The sequence below is a fragment of the Oryx dammah genome, unplaced genomic scaffold (assembly GCF_014754425.2).
Source record: "Oryx dammah isolate SB20612 unplaced genomic scaffold, SCBI_Odam_1.1 HiC_scaffold_25, whole genome shotgun sequence".
Taxonomy (NCBI): Eukaryota; Metazoa; Chordata; class Mammalia; order Artiodactyla; family Bovidae; genus Oryx; species Oryx dammah.
Genome location: NW_024070209.1, coordinates 55,836,527 through 55,855,045, shown reverse-complemented (window position 1 = coordinate 55,855,045; position 18,519 = coordinate 55,836,527).

Below are 18,519 nucleotides of genomic sequence, written 5' to 3'. Positions count from 1 at the left end.
GGGATGGGGGAGCCTGGTGGGCTCCCGTCTATGGGGTCACACAGAGTCGGACACGACTGAAGCGACTTAGCAGCAGCAGCAGCAGCAGCTACTCTCTGGATCTTGGTATGAAGTGCAAACATCTGGTAGCCAAGTCTTGCCAGCTTCAGGATGACTTCTATCCCCACCTTTTGTCTCCAAATAAGCTGTCCTCTGACAGGGAAGAAGCAATCTTTGGAAATGTTTCAAATTCAACACAAGCTGATTTTTCTCTCCCCGATCTAAATATATTCACATCCAACTGCCAAGTTTCTAGATCTGTGGAAACCTGCAGATTTCCTTGATTAGAAAATTGGTTCCCTACTGAACAAAAGCCATTGGCTGCTTTGTCCTCTGATGACATAAAAGTTCCAGAGTTTTCATGACAGTGTTCTCTCCTTTTCCCTCAGTTTGCTTCCCTACTCCCACCCCGACTATCACAGCCTTCAGCTTAAACTTCCTCTCTTGGAATAAAAGTAAAAGCATCTTCCCTTTGGCAAAAAGAGCCTGGGCATGAGGGAGCAGGCCTGTAAGGAATTGGAGGTGGGTTGGACTAATGTTGGATGGCATCACCGACTCAAAAGACATGAATTTGAATAAACTCCCGGAGTTGGTAACGGACAGGAAAGTCTGAGTGCTGCAGTCCATGGAGTTGCAAAGAGTCGGACACAACTGAGCAACTGGACTGGACTAGGAAAGGTTTCCAAGAAAATTCCATTGAATCCAGAGGATTCAAAGCACTGAGAACCAAAGACACCACTGCAACCCATCTTTTAGGAAAACAGAGACACCAGGGATCAACTTTCACTCTGGTTACTGAGACTCTCCAGTAGATCCTGCCCTTCAGATGTTATTTCATTGCCTATTTTTGATTCAATCTCAGAGAATTAGTTTCTAGGCTCTTGAGACTCTCTCCTCCAGAATGTCCCAAAATTCTACTCAAACACTGACCCCACTCTTCCCCTTGGAACAGTTTTGTTTTGTTTTTAGGACTAGAGTTGCTAAATCATTGAACTGGAAAGAACTTAATAATATTGGTATTTTTGTCTTATCCCTCCTTTTTATTTTTTCTCTCTCCTTTTCCAATGTGTGACTACATTTCTTGGAATAATGTGAAAGAAACGCTGGTAATTGCTCACAAAGTGTTTCCTAAGGCCTATTCTCAGGGCAGAGCACAACTGGCATAATTTTAAAATTCTGCCTCAGTTGTGCTTTTACTATGATGATATCCCTGGAACTGAATATCCCATAGACTGCTTTTGGATTTGGACAGACTTGACAATTTATAACAGGAGTATTAATTACTTCAGAGTGGACACTATTCCTGTCCATATAATATTACCTACATATTAGGTGTTGCTCACCTGCCAGAAAATTTATGTAGCTTCTACTTGTATTAACTTATTTAATCATCATTCCAACTTTATGAAGGTATGAAGGAAGAACTGTTTCTACCTCAGTTGCACACAGTATCTAAGAGGAGGCTCCGCTAAAGCATCTGTAGGGAGCTTGGCTCTCCCAACACCTTGATTTTGTCCCAGAGATGCTACTGTCAGATTTCTGGCCTCCAAAATTGTTTGAAAAGAAATTTCCCTTGTTTTAATTTGACAGGCTTGTGGAAATTTGTTACAGCTGCCATAAGACACTAATACTAATATATATATATATGGATCGTAGAAGGTTCTCAATGTGTGTCTGTTCTTTCCATGGTGTTGAACAGGGTCTAGGAGATTAAGAAAATCTAAGGACTCCAGATAGGAAATTCACCATCTGCTTAGTTCAGCATTTCAGTCTTCTTTCTGCTGAACTGTAGATATTTGCATCCAAAGTGTTTGCATGGCCTCACAGAGTTTCTGCACCAATGAAAATAAACATTCCTTTACAAAAACCATTTCACAAACAGGAGAAGACTTCCATGGAGGAAACACAGCTTTCATTCTGAAAGATGTTAACACATATTTGAAAGGTATGAGAAAAAAATGACTCTCAGGTTGGTGGCTGAATTTGCAGAGAGAATTTAGAAGCCTTTACCATCAATAGCACTCCTCAGTACAAACCACATTAAACTGCTGTCATTTCTGCAAGAAAAAAAGTAGCCAAATCTAGCAAGGTCAATCTATCAGCAATTGGTTGCTTATGATTCAGTATGCTGTTTATGGTACAATACATAACTCCCTAGATCCAGATGATCCTAACATTTCATTCAAAGATGTCTTCCTCCTTATTCTACCCTGTTTTATTCCAATAATAAATTGGTAGGTTTCATTCTACTCCCTGTAAATATGGAATTTTGTTCTTGGTGGCAGTCATGGTTAGGGGTGATGAGATGGCCAAACCCAAATGAATAAGCATAACTTCTGGTGGACTTGGGAGATTTCTCCACTTCTTTTCAGGGTCAATAACCTCTTAAGACCCACTTTAGGATCCAAAGGTTAGACTTGCATTCATTTTAATGTGTTTAATACATTTGAGCATAATTAGCTGCCATAACTCAAAATATCCAAGCAGGCAGGGATGTAAGGAGCTGATAACTAAAGAAGGACAAAGGAGCTAGAAAGGAGGCTAGGTTTCTAGGGTCACTGAAATTGTTCATCTCATGTCAATTGGTGAAATGAAATTGAATACTTACAAGAATCACTAAGGAATATTCATGTGGAATCTAAAGAATACAAGTGAATACAGAATAAAAATTGGGGAATAAAAATTTTAAATTAAATATTCACAGAGAGTGGGATATGTATATCAACCTAAGTGGGTAAATAAAATATGATGGAATACTAAACAACAGTTAAGTCAAATAAGCTAAATCTTAAATAATTTTGAATGAAAAATAAAATAACAGTAGCAGGAAGAATGCAAGCTACTTGATAAAATGTATATGTGCTTCTAAGGGACATGATTAATACTATATATTATATATTACTGAGTTCCATGTAGTTTAAAAAATAATGAAAGGACAGTTGGAAATTTATTGCAGAGTTTGACAGGGAATTTATAATGAGGTTTTGTTTCTTTTTATAGAGGCTGAAGATTTTAAACAGGAATGGAAATGATAATATTTTTCCCTGAATGGTTGGTTATTATGTTTTTGCTTAATTAGTAAAATTTCTTTCTGCATTTAATAAAAAATTAGCTGTACTCTTTTAAGAGTTAATAACCAGGAAAACATTCCTCTATTTTTCAATAAACAAGAGATTCAGTCTTATTCTTCAGTTACCAAAAATGCAGATAAGAAGTATTCAGAAAACATGGTGCTGCCATAACCCAAAGTTGACCCAAAATGTGCTTCAGTGATATATTGATTATTTTGAATTAAATTTATTTTATTTAAGAAGTACTCTGGCTCTTTTTACAAAGCAACTCAAATGTTCATCAACAGATGAATGAATAAAGATGTGGTGGTTGTTATTACTGTTCAGTCCTTAAGTGATGTCAGACTCTTTGCAACCCAATGGACTGTAGCAAGCCAGGCTCCTCTGTCCTCAGTATCTCCAAGAGTTTACTCAAATTCATATTCATTGAGTTAGTGAGAGTATCTAGCCATTTCATCCTCCTTTGCTCTCCTCTCCTTCTGGCTTCAATCTTTTCCAGCATCAGGGTCTCTTCCAATGAGTCACTCTTCACATCAGATGGCCAAAGTATTGGAGCTTTAGCTTCAGCAACAATCCTTCCAATAGATAAACAGGGTTGATTTTCTTTAGGATTGACTGGTCTGATCTCCTTACAGTCCAAGAGACTCTCAAGAGTCTTCTTTAGCACCGCAATTTGAAAGCATCAATTCTTTGATTCTCAGATTTCCATGGTCCAACTTTCACATCTGTACATGACTACTGGGAAAACCATAGATTTGTCTATATAGACCTTTGTCAGCAAAGTGATGTCACTGCTTTTTAATGTGCTGTCTACTTTTGTCACAGCTTTTCTTCCAAGGAAGAAGCACCTTTTTATTTCATGGCTGTAGTCACCATCTGCAGTGATTTTGGAGCCCAAGAAAATAAAATCGGTCACTACTTCCACTTTTTCTTCTCCCATTTGCCATGAAGTGATGGGACTGGATGCCATGATCTTCAGTTTCTCAATGTTGAGTTTCATGCCACTTTTACACTCTCCTCATTCACCCTCATCAGGAAGCTCTAATAGTTCCTCTGCCATTAGAGTGGTATCATTTGCACAGCTGAGGTTTTTGTTTCTCCCAGAAATCTTGATTCAAGCTTGTAATTCATCCTGCCCAGGATGAATTTGCATGATGTATTCTGCATATAAGTGAAATAAACAGGATGATAATATACAGCCTAGTCGTATACCTTTTCTGATTTTGAATCAGTCCATTGTTCCATGTACAGTTCTAACTGTTGTTTCTTGACCCCATATAGGCTTCTCAGGAGACAAGTAAGGTGGTCTGGTATTCCCATCTCTTTACGAATTTTTCAGTTTGTTGTGATCCACACAGTCAAAGGCTTTAGCATAGTCAATGAAGCAAAAGTAAGTGTTTTTCTGGAATTCCCTTGCTTTCTCTATGATCCAACTAATGTTGATAATTTGATATCTGGTTCCTCTGCCTATTTAAAACCCACTTTATATATCTGGAAGCTCTCAGTTCACTTACTGCCAAAGCCTGGCTTAAAGGATTTTGAGCATAATCTTTCTAGTATGTGAAGTTAGTGCAATTTTATGGTAATTTGAACATTCTTTGGCATTGCCCTTCTTTGGAACTAGATGAAGATTGACTGACTTTTTCAGTCCTGTGGCCACTGCTGAGTTTACCATATTTGCTAACATATTGAATGCAACACTTTAACAGCATCAATTTTAGGATTTTATATAGCTTGACTAGGATTCCAACACCTCCACTAGCTTTGTTCATAGTTATGCTTCCTAAGGCCCATTTGACTTCACACTCCAGGATATCTGGTTCTAAGTGAATTATCACACCCATCGTGGTTATCCAAGTCATTAATAACTTTCTTGTATATTTCTCTGTATTCCTCCTACTTTTTAATCTCTTCTACTTCTGTTAGGTCATTACTGTTTCTATCCTTTACTGTCCCCATCCGTCCATGAAATGTTCCCTTGATATCTCTAATCTTGTTGAAGAGATCTCTAGTCTTTCTCATTCTATTGTTTTCCTCTATTTCTTTGCATTGATCACTTAGGAAGTCTTTCTTATCTCTCCTTGCTATTTCCTGGAACTCTACAATCAGTTGAATATATCATATCCTTTCTCCATTGCCTTTTGCTTCTCTTCTTTCCTCAGTTATTTGTAAAGCTGCCTCAGACAACTACTTTGCCTTCTTGCATTTCTTTCCCTTTGGTGTGGTTTTAGTCAATGCCTCCTCTACAATGCTATGAACCTCTGCCAATAGTTCTTCAGCTACTCTATCAGATCTAATCCCTTGAATCTATTTGTCACCTCCACTGTATAATCATAAAGGATTTCATTTAGGTCATACCTGGATGGTCTAGTGGTTTTCCCTACTTTCTTTAATTTAAGCCTGACTTTTACAATGAGGAGCTCATGATCTGAGCAAGAGTCAGCTCTAGGTCTTGTCATTGCTAACTGTATAAAGCTTCTCCATCTTTGGTTTCAAACAACATAATCAGTCTGATTTCAGTATTGATCATCTGGTGATGTCCACATATAGAGTCGTCTCTTGTGTTGTCAGAAAAGGATGTTTGCTATGACCAGTGCGTTCTCTTGGCAAAACTCTGTTAGCCTTTGCTCTGCTTCATTTTGTACTCCATGGCCAATCTTGCCTGTTACTCCAGGTATCTCTTGGCTTCCTACTTTTGCATTTCAATCCCCTATGATGAAAAGGACATCTGTGTGGTTGGGGCATAGACCTGGATTACTGTGACACTGTATGGATTGCCTTGGAAATGAACCAGATCATTGTGTTTTTTCTGAGATTGCACCCAAGTACTGCATTTCAGACCCTTTTCTTGACTATGGGGGCGACTCCATTTCTTCTAAGGAATTATTGCCCACAGTATTAGATATAATGGTCATTCTGAATTAAATTTGCCCATTCCCATTCATTTTAGTTCAGTGATTTCTAAGATGTCAATGTTCAATCTTGCCATCTCAGGCTTAACCATGTCGAATTTACCTTAATTCATTGACCTAAAGTTCCAGGTTCCTATGCAATACATATATAAAATTAACATTAGTCTTTAAAAAAAATTAAATAATGCCATTTGAAGAAACATCAATGGACCTAGAGATTATCATACTAAATAATTCAAACAGAGAAAATCAAATATCACTTATTTGTAGAATCTAAATAATGGTACGCTGCTGCTGCGGCTGAGTCACTTCAGTCATGTCTGACTCTTTGTGACCCTATGAACTGTAGCCCACCAAGATCCTCTGTCCATGGGGATTCTCCAGGCAAGAATACTGAGATGGTTTCCCATGCCCTCCTTCAGGGATTGAACCCACATCTTTTATGTCTCCTGCATTAGAAGACAGATTCTTTACAACTAGTGCCACCTAGGAAGCCCAAGCAGTGATATACACGAGCTTATTTACAAAATAGAAACAGATACAGTAAACAATATTATGGTTACCAAAGGGAAGATAGTGCAGGATAAATTAAGAGTTTTGTTTTATCATATACACTCTACTATCATCTAGAAAGTAGAGAAACAACAATATAGCACAGAGTAATATATTCAATATCTTATAATAATCTATAATGGACTGCTGCTGCTGCTGCTGCTGCTGCTGCTGCTGAGTCGCTTCAGTCATGTCCGACTCTGTGCGACCCCATAAATGGCAACCCACCAGGCTCCCCCATCCCTGGGATTCTCCAGGCAAGAACACTGGAGTGGGTTGCCATTTCCTTCTCCAATGCATGAAAGTGAAAAGTGAAAGTGAAGTCGCTCAGTCGTGTCCGACTCTTCTCGATCCCATGGACTGCAGCCTACCAGGCTCCTCCGTCCATGGGATTTTCCAGGCAAGAATACTGGAGTGGGGTGCCATTGCCTTCTCCACTACAATGGACTAGAACCTGGAAAAGAACATATATACATATAAATGAATCACTTTAATATACACCTGAAATTAACTCTGTATTGTGAATCAACTATACTTCAACTTAAACAGAAAAGAAATGTCACTTAGTTTCTTAAATTTTTTTGATAATTTACATCCTTAGAGTTTTACTAAGTTAAATTAAATGATCAGGATTCATTGAGTGTCTCATTTCCTAATGAAATAAAATACTAAAACATTAATTGCTAAACAAGTCTAAGCTTATAACCCATTTGACCTCTTAGTACGGAGAAATTAAGTATGTTTGGATCTGTTAGTGAATACATTTTGTGCTTTATTGAAAAGATAAACTTTGAAATAGCTTAAGTTTCTAAATATTATAAAATATATTTATAAGTCAAGCCACAAATATTAATGCAGTTTACAATTGTTTGCTTCTTTATATTTACTGAACAAAACATGATTTCAAGAAATTAAGAATTCTAATTAATGTATGTAGTTAAAGCTACTAAATATAATTGAAAAAAGATGTGTTTGAGGGTAAGAAAATGTTTAAGGTATGGAAATATTTTTGTTTGGAACAAAGAAAATGATTTTGTCCCCAAGCTAGTTATTTATAAATGGAAAAGAAAACCGAGGACAAACTAAAATGGACATAGGCTATGGTAAATTGTTTGTAAATAAAGGAATCTTTGGAAAGAAATTTTATGTGTGGCCATGACTGGATAAGACTGGAATGAATTTAATTAAGTTAATGAAGTACAAAATTGAAATTTGGTGTTCTCTCTTTGTTAAAATGACAATTGTTTTCCTTTTGGTCTGTCCTTGGTAATAAGAGATTCTGAAAGGATTTTAAGAGTTTATCTAAAAAAGAAAATTTTATGTCTTGTCAAAATAAGCATTTATATTATATGTTGTCTTTATCAGGTCTCTGGTTACTTAAGTAAGCTTACATTAGAAAGAGTTAATCACTCAGTCGTGTTTGACTCTTTACGATTCCATGGACTGTAGCCTACCAGGCTCCTCTGTCCATGGGATTTTCCAGGCAATAGTACTGGAGTGGATTGCCAGTTCCTTCTCCAGGGGATCTTCCCTTCCCCCCTTCTTCTTAAACTAATTAAGTATATTTGATATGTTAAATTGAATGGGACACATTGTAAAATAAGAAGAAATGTTAAGCCTTCTTTATGTAGTATCTGTATAAATATGTATTATAAGTGTTCTCAGAAATTATGTAAACTTCCTGGGAGTCATATGTTCTGACATAAAATGTTACCTGTCATTCAAACTGATGCTCACACTAATGTGACTCAACCTTAGTACCAAGGAAATGCCCTAACTGACTCTCAAGGAAAGGCAGTAACAACAGAATCTGTAAATTTTGTGGCACATGCAGATAAAGTTCATTCTGCTCCTGCAGAAACAAAAACAAAATTTAAATGGTTGACACCTTATTGTCAGACTTGGCATCCTAATGTGCTTGGAACATGGTAACAGTCTGCTCCTAAACCAGAGAACTTAAGGTGGATAAACAATAGCTGTAAGTCTTCCCAGGTGGCATGAGTGATAAAGAACATGCCTGCCAATGCAGGAGATTTAAGCGATGTGGTTTTGACCCCTGGATCAGGAAGATCCCCTGGAGTAGGAAATAACAACCCACTCCAGTATTCTTGCTGGTAAATTCTATGGACAGAGGAACCTGATGAAGATGCAACAGGCTGAACACTACTCAGACTAGCACAGCACAGACAATATTTATAAACTAAACAAACAGCCTGGGCTTTGGGGAAAAAAGATGGTCACTTGGTTCCTCTTGGTTTTCTGGCAAACTTATTTTTTTGTTTGTTTGCATTTCTTTACCCATCATAGTGCAGTTACAATGACTCAAGTCATAGACATTGGCAGGAAGATATCCATAAAATTATGAAAATAGTCTACCTGCAATTTCTGACCTGTTGGGTACGAAACATTGGGAAAAATTATTTCTTTTCTCAGAGGCTTCAGACCTCCTGTCTCTAGACTCATTGAACACCTGCTACTGGAATTCATTCAACTATTACTTAATGTGGTTGCCAAAATGTTCTTGTTATTATATGTATATTTTCCAGATGGGTTGACTCCTTCCCCTGCTGCAAAGCTGATCCTCCCACAATGGTAAAGAAACTGTTAAAAAGGGAATGTGTTTTCCACTTAGAGTATACCTTCCACAATCTTCAGTGATCAATACACTCACTTCACTGGGAAAATACTATGAGCCTTAGTAACAAACTTGCAAACTTCTTGGGATTTTCACTGTCCTTGTCAACCTCAATTATTGGGCAAGGTCAGCAGAACTAATGGAAACTAGAGTAATAAAGAACAAGAGTCAGTTACATGGGATTGAATTAACTGATGAATATGTGTATATTTCATGACTTTTTGCCTAAAATATTATGTATTCCTTAATATTTTGTTTTCCAGTTACAAGGAAACTTTTAAAAAGATTTATAGTAATTTAGTAAATTATGCCATTGTAAGCAGGAGTGAAACATTTCTCTTTTTCACCCTACCTAGGTCCTCCAGAATTCAGAAACCCTCAGTGAACATTCTTATTTTCTTGACAATATAGTTATTTGCATAAGTTCCATAAGAATCTGTTCTCTTTATAACAGGTCACAATTAGAAACATTGATTGTATTACCAGAGCTTTGACAGGAACGTCATATTTGAGAGAGACACACATAAACATGTGTGACCAGACAACTTGAAACTAAGGTTGATTTTGTTGTTGTTCAGTCACTCAGTTGTGTTCAACTCTCTCTGACCATGTAGACTGCAACCCACCAGACTCCTCTGTCCATGGGGTTTTCCAGGCAAAGTTACTGGAGTGGGTTGCGATTTCCTTCTCCAGGGGCTCCTCTTGACCCAGAGATCAAACCCACATCTCCTGCACTGGCAAGCAGATTCTTTACCACTGAGCCACCAGGGAATACAAAGATTTCAAAGGTGAATATGTTTTGTATGTGTGAGTGTTCAGTTGCTCAGTCATGTTCGACTCTTTGCAACCTTATGGACTGAAACCCACCAGGCTCCCCTGTCCTTGGGACTCTCCAGGCAAGAATACTGGACTGTGTTGCCATATCATTCTCCAGGGGATCTTCCCAACCAGGGATCAAACCTGTGAGCTCTACGTCTCCTGCAACAGTAGGCAGATTATTTACCACTGAGCCACCTGGGAAGAAACAGAGCCTAGTTTCACAAAGTTCACAGTAATTCATTTCAAGATTTTTCCCATCACAAGTCCCACAAAAGTGTTCTGATAGATGGAAAGCTGAATGCTGGATATCCAGAGTTCATACATCCTCAGTGGATTAATTCCTTAAGAAGCCCCAGTAAGGCTGAGGAAGGTGCAAGTCTGTGACTGATAAATGACTCTGTTGTCCATCTTCCGGTATTTACTTTCCACATTTGGACTAGATATTGAAGAGTTTCTATATAGAAATTACCTTCAAATTGCTTTAATTCTCAGTCCTGTGGGTAAAAGCCTATCTACAGAAATTAGACTGGGGAGAAAAGGAGCTAAAAGAGCACATGATGGACTGAGGCCAGTTTTGTTCTGCTTGTGATACAGCTGTTTTTACCTCAAAGAAAAAGTCTTGTGTATTTAACTTTTATTGCATGTCTAATACACTTTTATTGCATATTCTATTGGCAGATACTATCCTAAATGCTTTACAAATAGCAGCCTAGTTAATCCTTATCATGTATCAATCTGAAAATACAGGACCTATTATTGAGCATATATTACAGGTGAAGACCACATAGGCTGAGTGATAAAGAGTTGCTTGCTTTCTTACATAATTTCCTAATCCATGACCTCTCAAAGTCCACAATTGTTGGTGTAGACGTTGTTTTTCAGTCACTAAGTCATGTCTGACTCTTCAGCCCCATGGAATGAAGTATGCCAGGGTCCTCTGCCCTTCACTATCTGCCAGAGATTATTCAAATTCATGTCCATTTATTTAATGATGCTATCTAACCATCTCATCATCTTTTGCCCTTTTCTCCTTTTGTCTTCAGTCTTTCTTAGCATCAGAATCTTTACCAATGAGTTGGCTCTTCCCATCAGTGGCCAAAGTACTAGAACTTCAGCTTCAGTATCAGTCCTTCCAACGAATATTCAGGGTTGATTTATTTTAAGATTGACTGATTTGATCTCCTTGTAATCCAAGAGATTCTCAAGAGTCTCCTCCAGTGCCACAGTATGAAAGCATTGATTCTTTGGCACTCAGCCTTCTTCGTAGTCCAACTCTTACGTCTGTATATGACTACTGGAAAAAACCATAGTTTTAGCTATACAGACATTTTTCAGCAAAGTGATGTCTCTGTTTTTTAATATGCTATGTAGGTCTGTCATAGATTTTCTTCCAAGGAGCAAGGGTCTTTTAATTTCATGGCTGCAGTCACCATACACAATGATTTTGGGGCCAAGAAATATTGGATATTGTGGCTCAGTGGTAAAGAATCAACCTGCCAATGCAGGAGATGCAAGAGACACAGGTTTGATCACTGAATGGGGAAGATCCCTGGAGTAGGAAGAAGATGGAACTCGTCCTGGTCCCATGCAGACTGGGCATCATGTCAGGACAGTGTCTATACAACTGTAGCTCTATAAGGAGAAGGGAAAGAGAAACACTGTAGGACATGAATGGAAAGGGCAGGAGAGGAGGACTGGGATAGGAAAAGGCCAGGATAGTAGTTCTGACAGGTGTAATTTTAAAAACATCAAGAAAACTGTTTTTCTCCTAAAAGAAAAATGCAATGGAAATAGCAGTAGAAGTTAGGAGGTGAGGCATAAAACAGCACAGTTGAATTTCTTTTTGTGCAGCATGAAGCAAAATTTGCTTATGTTCATGTCAAGGACCATGATTTCTCTGAAGTGTTGCCCTATTAGCAAGCCTAGTTAGTCCCCTTGGTTTCACATATACTGACAGTAGCAAAGTGCTTACAGTATCATGAGCTTCAACTATTCAGCTCAGTTCTCCTTAACCCCTAGGCCAGTGGTGGGGACATAGATGGCCCTATAGGTGCCTTCACATGTAGTAGGTTATATTACAGGAGAGGAATATCACCTGTAATTAGGCTACAGGAGCTTGGATAACCTGAATCTTTCCGATGGACAGTAAGCTAGCTTACTCTTTACTTTAGAAAGAGACATCTTTCTTACAATGGAGAGTAACCAGGACTGACTTACTTCATTCTGGAAGGAAGCTGTCTTCATTTTCCAAAACTGTAAGCAAACCTGCCATTGCTTTGGAGAGAGATGCCCTCTGTTTTTAAAGGCTCTTCACTACACAGACATCCTAGCACAGGTCATCCAGAAGAAAGGGCAGTGAATGTCCTTACTTGCATGAAATGCATAAATGTCAGAGCCCCACCAAAATTGTTTCCCAGGTCTGCTCTGGACATCCTTTTCTTCCTCAGTGAAACAATATGGTTTTTCTCCACTTGCAATAGTCAACAAATTTTAGAAAAATGGTGATTTGTTTGTGTTTAACAGTCTGGGGAAAGGGTCCTTGGGTAACTGGGAGCAGAGAGATGCTCAGAGAATTTGACAATCTTGAAAAGTATGTAGTTGAACAAAAGAATGCAGTTGAACGTATGTAGTTGTGCAAAACATATGTAGTTGTGCAAAAAGCAGCTTATGATTTGAAACCTTTTATCATCCCTATGATACTTTCTGAGTATCTCCTAAGATTCTGTAGGCATATCCTGAAGACAGCATCTTTGGTTAACATTTTCTTGATAATACAACCCTTGGATTTTAATCATCCAACTTCACACATGTGTAAACTTTTCTGTGCAACATTGTTCAGTAAGATTTTACACAAAAATATTTTTATGTACATTCAAAATCTTAATATCAACCCTTAAATAAAACATCAAGTGGACTAAGTCTCAAGTTGCATTTTAAATACAATTGGTAAAAAGATCAGAATTAAGTGTTCCTTGAAAAGAATACTAAAAGTCAACAAAGAGAGCATAGATCACAGATGTTGCTGGTGGTGCAAGAGAGGCATCAATGGGTCATGCACCTCATGCAATAAGAGAAAAAGCTTTTTCTGATTTACTTCACTCTGTGTGACAGACTCTAGGTCAATCCACATTACTTCAACTGACTCAATTTCTTTCCATTTTATGGCTGAGTAATATTCCATTATATACATGTACCCCATCTTCTTTATCCATTCATCTGTCGATGGACATCTAGACTGCTTCCTCCATTTGTAAAATAGATAGCTAGTGCGAAGCTACTGTATTGCACAGGGAGTTTAGCTTGGTGATCAGTGATGACCCAGGCAGGTGGAATGGGGAGATAGGAGGCTGAAGAGGGAGGATATATGTGTATACCTCTGACTGATCTACTATGTTGTATTGCAGAAACTAACACAACATTGTAAAACAATTATGTTCCAATGGCAAAAAAAGAAAAAAAAGAAATGTTTTAAACAGACATTTATTGTGTGCCAATCAGGAAGCTGAATTTTAAAAATTTTTCCATTTTAACAGGACAGTTTACTACTTAAACACTTGTATTAATATTCTTTAGGGAATTAGAGGGTTGGAGTAGTTATCTAATGTTATCACTTTTTTAATCTAAAATAATGAGATATAAGCTTGCGAGTAATCTTTCTACACTAAACTCAGATTTTCAGGGATATTTGTAGTTGGATTCAATTGAAAGAATTACCACTTTATTTCTTAATCATCCTCATCTGCTACTATCAGATTCTGCTTAGGCAAGTATTAGTTATTTTCTCTAGTTTGGGGGAAAAGGCAAAATCTGGAGATAAGGTGGAAATGGTCTGTCCACTCTTCCCTGCTTCTCTTTTCCATAAATCTCTCTCCAAATATCCTCCAAAATGTTTTCAGTGTAATAAGGAAGAATGAATCTTAGCTCAAATAAGATCTGTTTCTTTTACTTTAAACTTTGCATTTTATTGATTTTGCTTTGAGCTAAGAATGTTGCCTATAGCCTGAAATACACAGTATAACCCACCTAAAGAATCTGACTTCTATGTGTATAACACTTTTCCATTCATATAGAGATAAAAACTTGCAGAACAGAGAATAATATTTGTCTTTGTCTTGTTGGAGGTTTACAGGAACACAATGACCTGACATACATGCACAGCAGCAAGAACAAAGGATTCCCACACCAAGAAGCTGGCAACAACCAAAAATCCCCTCCCTCACTTTCCTTAAAACATGTTTTGCTGAAATACTTCAGGGAGTTCAGGGCTTTGGGAGCGTGAGCCACCCATTCTCCTTTCATAGTCCCAAAATAAACTTTTCTCTGCTCCAAACTTCAGTGTTTCTGTTTGTTTGACCTTCTTGTATGTCAGACACACAAATCTGTGCTCAGTAACACGAGGAGGGCTGATTGCTGCATCCCTTCTGGGCTACTTCTTTGCTTCCCTTTTGCAGCTTCTCCTGGAAGATCTTTTCTCACTTCCCCTGCTGCTCAGGTACATGGGAACTGGGTACCTGGAAACACTCAAAGAATGATAAAACTCCACTTTTGCCTGAAGGAAAGTGGGATTGACTGTGGGAAGGATTCCTTATATTGGACAGTTCCAGCCTGTGCCAGGAAGGGCCTCTCCCCATTCTGGGTATCTCTCTGAGTCTATATCATCTGTGTCCCTTCTCAGGTCCTGGTTTTGTCCTGCTCACTTGTGAAGCTTTGATTTCACCTCTATCTTTTGCTCATGTCCTGTTGTTATAAATCTTCCTCATTTACTCTGGTAAAACCACTCAAGCTAGATAGTGAATAGGGAAGTGGAAAAGGAGAGTTTTCATTTCCTCTACCTCCTCCCACATTCAGATTTTATCATTTTAAAAACTGAAGCATTTCGGTGTGATTTATAATGATAAATATTCACTTCAATTTATCACAATTTATTAAACTCATCTCGTTTGTTAAATGTCAATATTATTTTTAATTTTCAACTTAGGAAATATAGGAATACAAGCTTTTAAATCAATAATTTAAAATCCTCAGGATTGCTTGCAATGATGGTGTTATTGTTTTCATTTTAATCTTTCTGTGAAAAGGCCAGCAGCAAAGAACTGGTTATGAATTTCCTACATTCCCAAAGTAGCCACTTTGTTTAGTGACCCAGATTATGAACACCAAGTAGCCTTGTTCAAGTTCCAGGCAAATTTTAGCACACCCTTAGGAAAGCAGCAAAACAGTAATGTCCAGTCTAAACCTGATTTAGATAGAAAAAATTTCAAAAGACTTAAAAAATGACAATATCACAATATTTTCCAAGTGTCTTTCTAATCCTTTGTCCTTTCAATGTTCTCAGGAGAAGTATTTTTATTTTATCCTCACCAAATGACTTACTCACTTTTTGAAAATATACAGCATCACCAGCTTAGCTTTGAAAAATAATGACATCTAAATTTTCAGTATCTGTGGGATTGATTACTTTCAAAGGGAGTCTGAGAAAAACTCATGCCATACTTACCTGATCCTTTGCAGAACAAGAAACAAAAGGAGCATTCACGATGTAAGTTTACAAAGAAAACTGAAAAGGTTCAACCAAAGTTGTGAAAAAATGAGAAGAGTGGTATTTTATGATGTCAGATGTCAACAGCAAACAGACAACAAGAAAGTAACTGATCCCTGACTTGGATTCTGCAGATTTGAGGTACTTCTCCTCACTCAACATGCTGTATATTTTGAGACTTTTGATGAAGGGAACATGGTAACTGTTGATAATTAAACAAAAAAGAAGCCTTATATCCATGTTTATATTCTTTAATCCCAGTTGATTATGATGTCAAGTCTTACCTATTTCCAATTGTCTCAATGTGTGCATCACGAAAATCCCTGGGAACTTGAACTTCGTTATTCTCTTTCCCTTTTTCTCTAAGAGCTCCACTAAGAAAATTCATGTCCTCCATCCTTGTGGACACCTTCCTTAAATTTGTTGATAGTAATCATACCTGATCAGTTTATAATTTATATGATGCTATCTTCTTTGCTCTAATTATGGCTCAAAGATGCACAAGTAATTCAAACTTAAAACAACAATCCATGACATTTTTCTGTCTAGCAATATGGTCAGATTTATTTACAAAGACAGGAGAAAGTCAAGATTGTTCTTTAATCAGTTGAGGAAATAATATATGTTCTACTGATATTGCTGAGGAATCAGTATTCCCAGATGCTTCTGGCAACTCTCTTGAACTATAAAAAAATGAAGCCAGAAGAGGGATAAAAGATGCATATAAAAGAGAATGCAGACAGGAGAACCCCAGAGAAATGACATCTGAGTCCTGGTCAAACTAGCTCAAAGCCTTCCTTACTGTTCAATTCATTTCAGTCGTGTCTGACTCTTTGTGATCCCATGAACTGCAGCACACCAGGACTCCCTGTCCATCACCGACTCCGGGAGTCTACCCAAACCCATGTCCATTGAGTCAGTGATGCGATCCAGCCATCTCATCCTCTGTCGTCCCCTTCTCCTCCTGCCTCCAATCCCTCCCAGCATCAAAGTCTTTTCCAAGGAGTCAACTCTTCGCATGAGGTGGCCAAAGTACTGGAGTTTCAGCTTTAGCATCATTCCTTCCAAAGAAATCCCAGGGTTGATCTCCTTCAGAATGGACTGGTTGGATCTCCTTGCTGTCCAAGGGACTCTCAAGAGTCTTCACCTTACTGTTAAATATTTTCAATTATGTGATTTAGTAAATACCTTTATTTTTTTGAACCAATCATGTTGGGATTTTTCTTTCTTTCAACTGAAAATATCCTAAGATATTGAGTTCTCCAATAGGAAGAATAGGATCCGGTCCCCATAGCTGTGTTAGCTCACCTCCCATTGAAAATGGAACTCAACTAAGATAGAAACTGACACAAGCACAATCAGTGTATACTTTTCAAACCCATTTTGTTACTTTAACGAGGGCAGAAAATCAAGACATCTGGAATAGAACAATTCTAAGTTCATCTAAACTGTTAATTATTTCCACCAAAAGCTCTAAAGGAGTATTTAGTCAAAGCAGTCTACCTTAGAAATAAGATATGAAACTTAACAAACAATTTTAAAAATACACTGACCATTCATTTCATCTCTTCATTTGGGAAGCAAAACTCTTATATGACAACACCGTAGTACTCTTAGTCCATGTGGAAAATTTTATCAGTGGTCTTGAAAGGGTAACAGGCAGGAAGGTTAGGGGCCCCCTAATAGAGGAAATAGGCTGCAAGTGTCAAACATTTTTTATCTCTCTCTTAAGGGGCAGGAGGAAACAAACAACAAGTGTCAGATTTTTTTCCTTCTCTATACAAAATTAAAAGGTTTCTTTTAAAATTCTGTGTTGTCATGATGACACCTGGTTCCATGTAACTTAACTTTTCTCAAACTTTCAGCTAACCAATGTGTTTTTCTTATGGAAATGCTTATCTCAAGCTATGTTAATGAACTATGTATTTACCCTAGGCTCTCTCTTTCTTCAAGTCCTTTTGCCTAAGATTCAGAACCCATAATGGCTCAACAAAAATGTATGTTTTACTCAGGAAAATGTTCTTAAGCTATGTTAATGAGACTATGTATTTGCTTGGAAATCTGCCTTTCTTCAAGATACCATGATTGAGTCAAACAATCGACATGAGTCAGTTGTTTTATGGCCCAAGATGACTCACCTTGTGCCATTGCTATCTCAAAATGCATGTTGTGGGTGAGGGCACTGGTGCCACTCTCTGAGTTTTGAGAAATTTCCTTTCTCTAATTAGCAGCCTCAGCCTGCTAATGGGTATATAACTTCTTGCTGGAAAAACTAGCAAGGGAAAACAGTTTCTGCCCCCTTCTGATGTCTATGTCAGAAGCCTTCTCTATCTATTTTATATTTTAATAAAACTTTATTACACAAAAGCTCTGAGCAATCAAGCCTCATCACTGGCCCCAGATTGTTGCCCTCTCCTCCAGAGGCCAAGAATCCCAGCATCTTTCACAGCTCAGCAACAACCTTTCAGTTTCATATGAAAAAATGCTTTTTTCTAAATTAAGGAATATTTTTTCCACAATAGAATCTTGTGGCAAGGGTGGGGTGGTGATAAAGTGAAAGGCAAATTAGTGGTCTTGAAATATGCAGATAACACGAGACAGACATCTGGTTCTTGCCTTCAGATAGGTGATGCGAATTTCTCCAGAAAACTGTCACTTTTTTAATTCAAAATATGCAAAAGAAATCCTACCAGACAATAAGTTGACCCAAATCCTGTCCTAACTGTGTCAAAATATTTCAAGGGCCAAGATGAAGGACATTCTGGGATCGGTTTTCCCAAGGGCCATCTAGGAACAGGGTTATCTAGAAATGTGGTTAGATGGACTCATGTCATCTGACTATGGGAAGGGAAGAGTGAAAGTTGAAAGACATTAAAAAATTGTACAACAATTTGAAAGCTTACCTTTTGTCTGTCAAAACTAATAACAAAACAATTAGGTTTGCATTTTGAA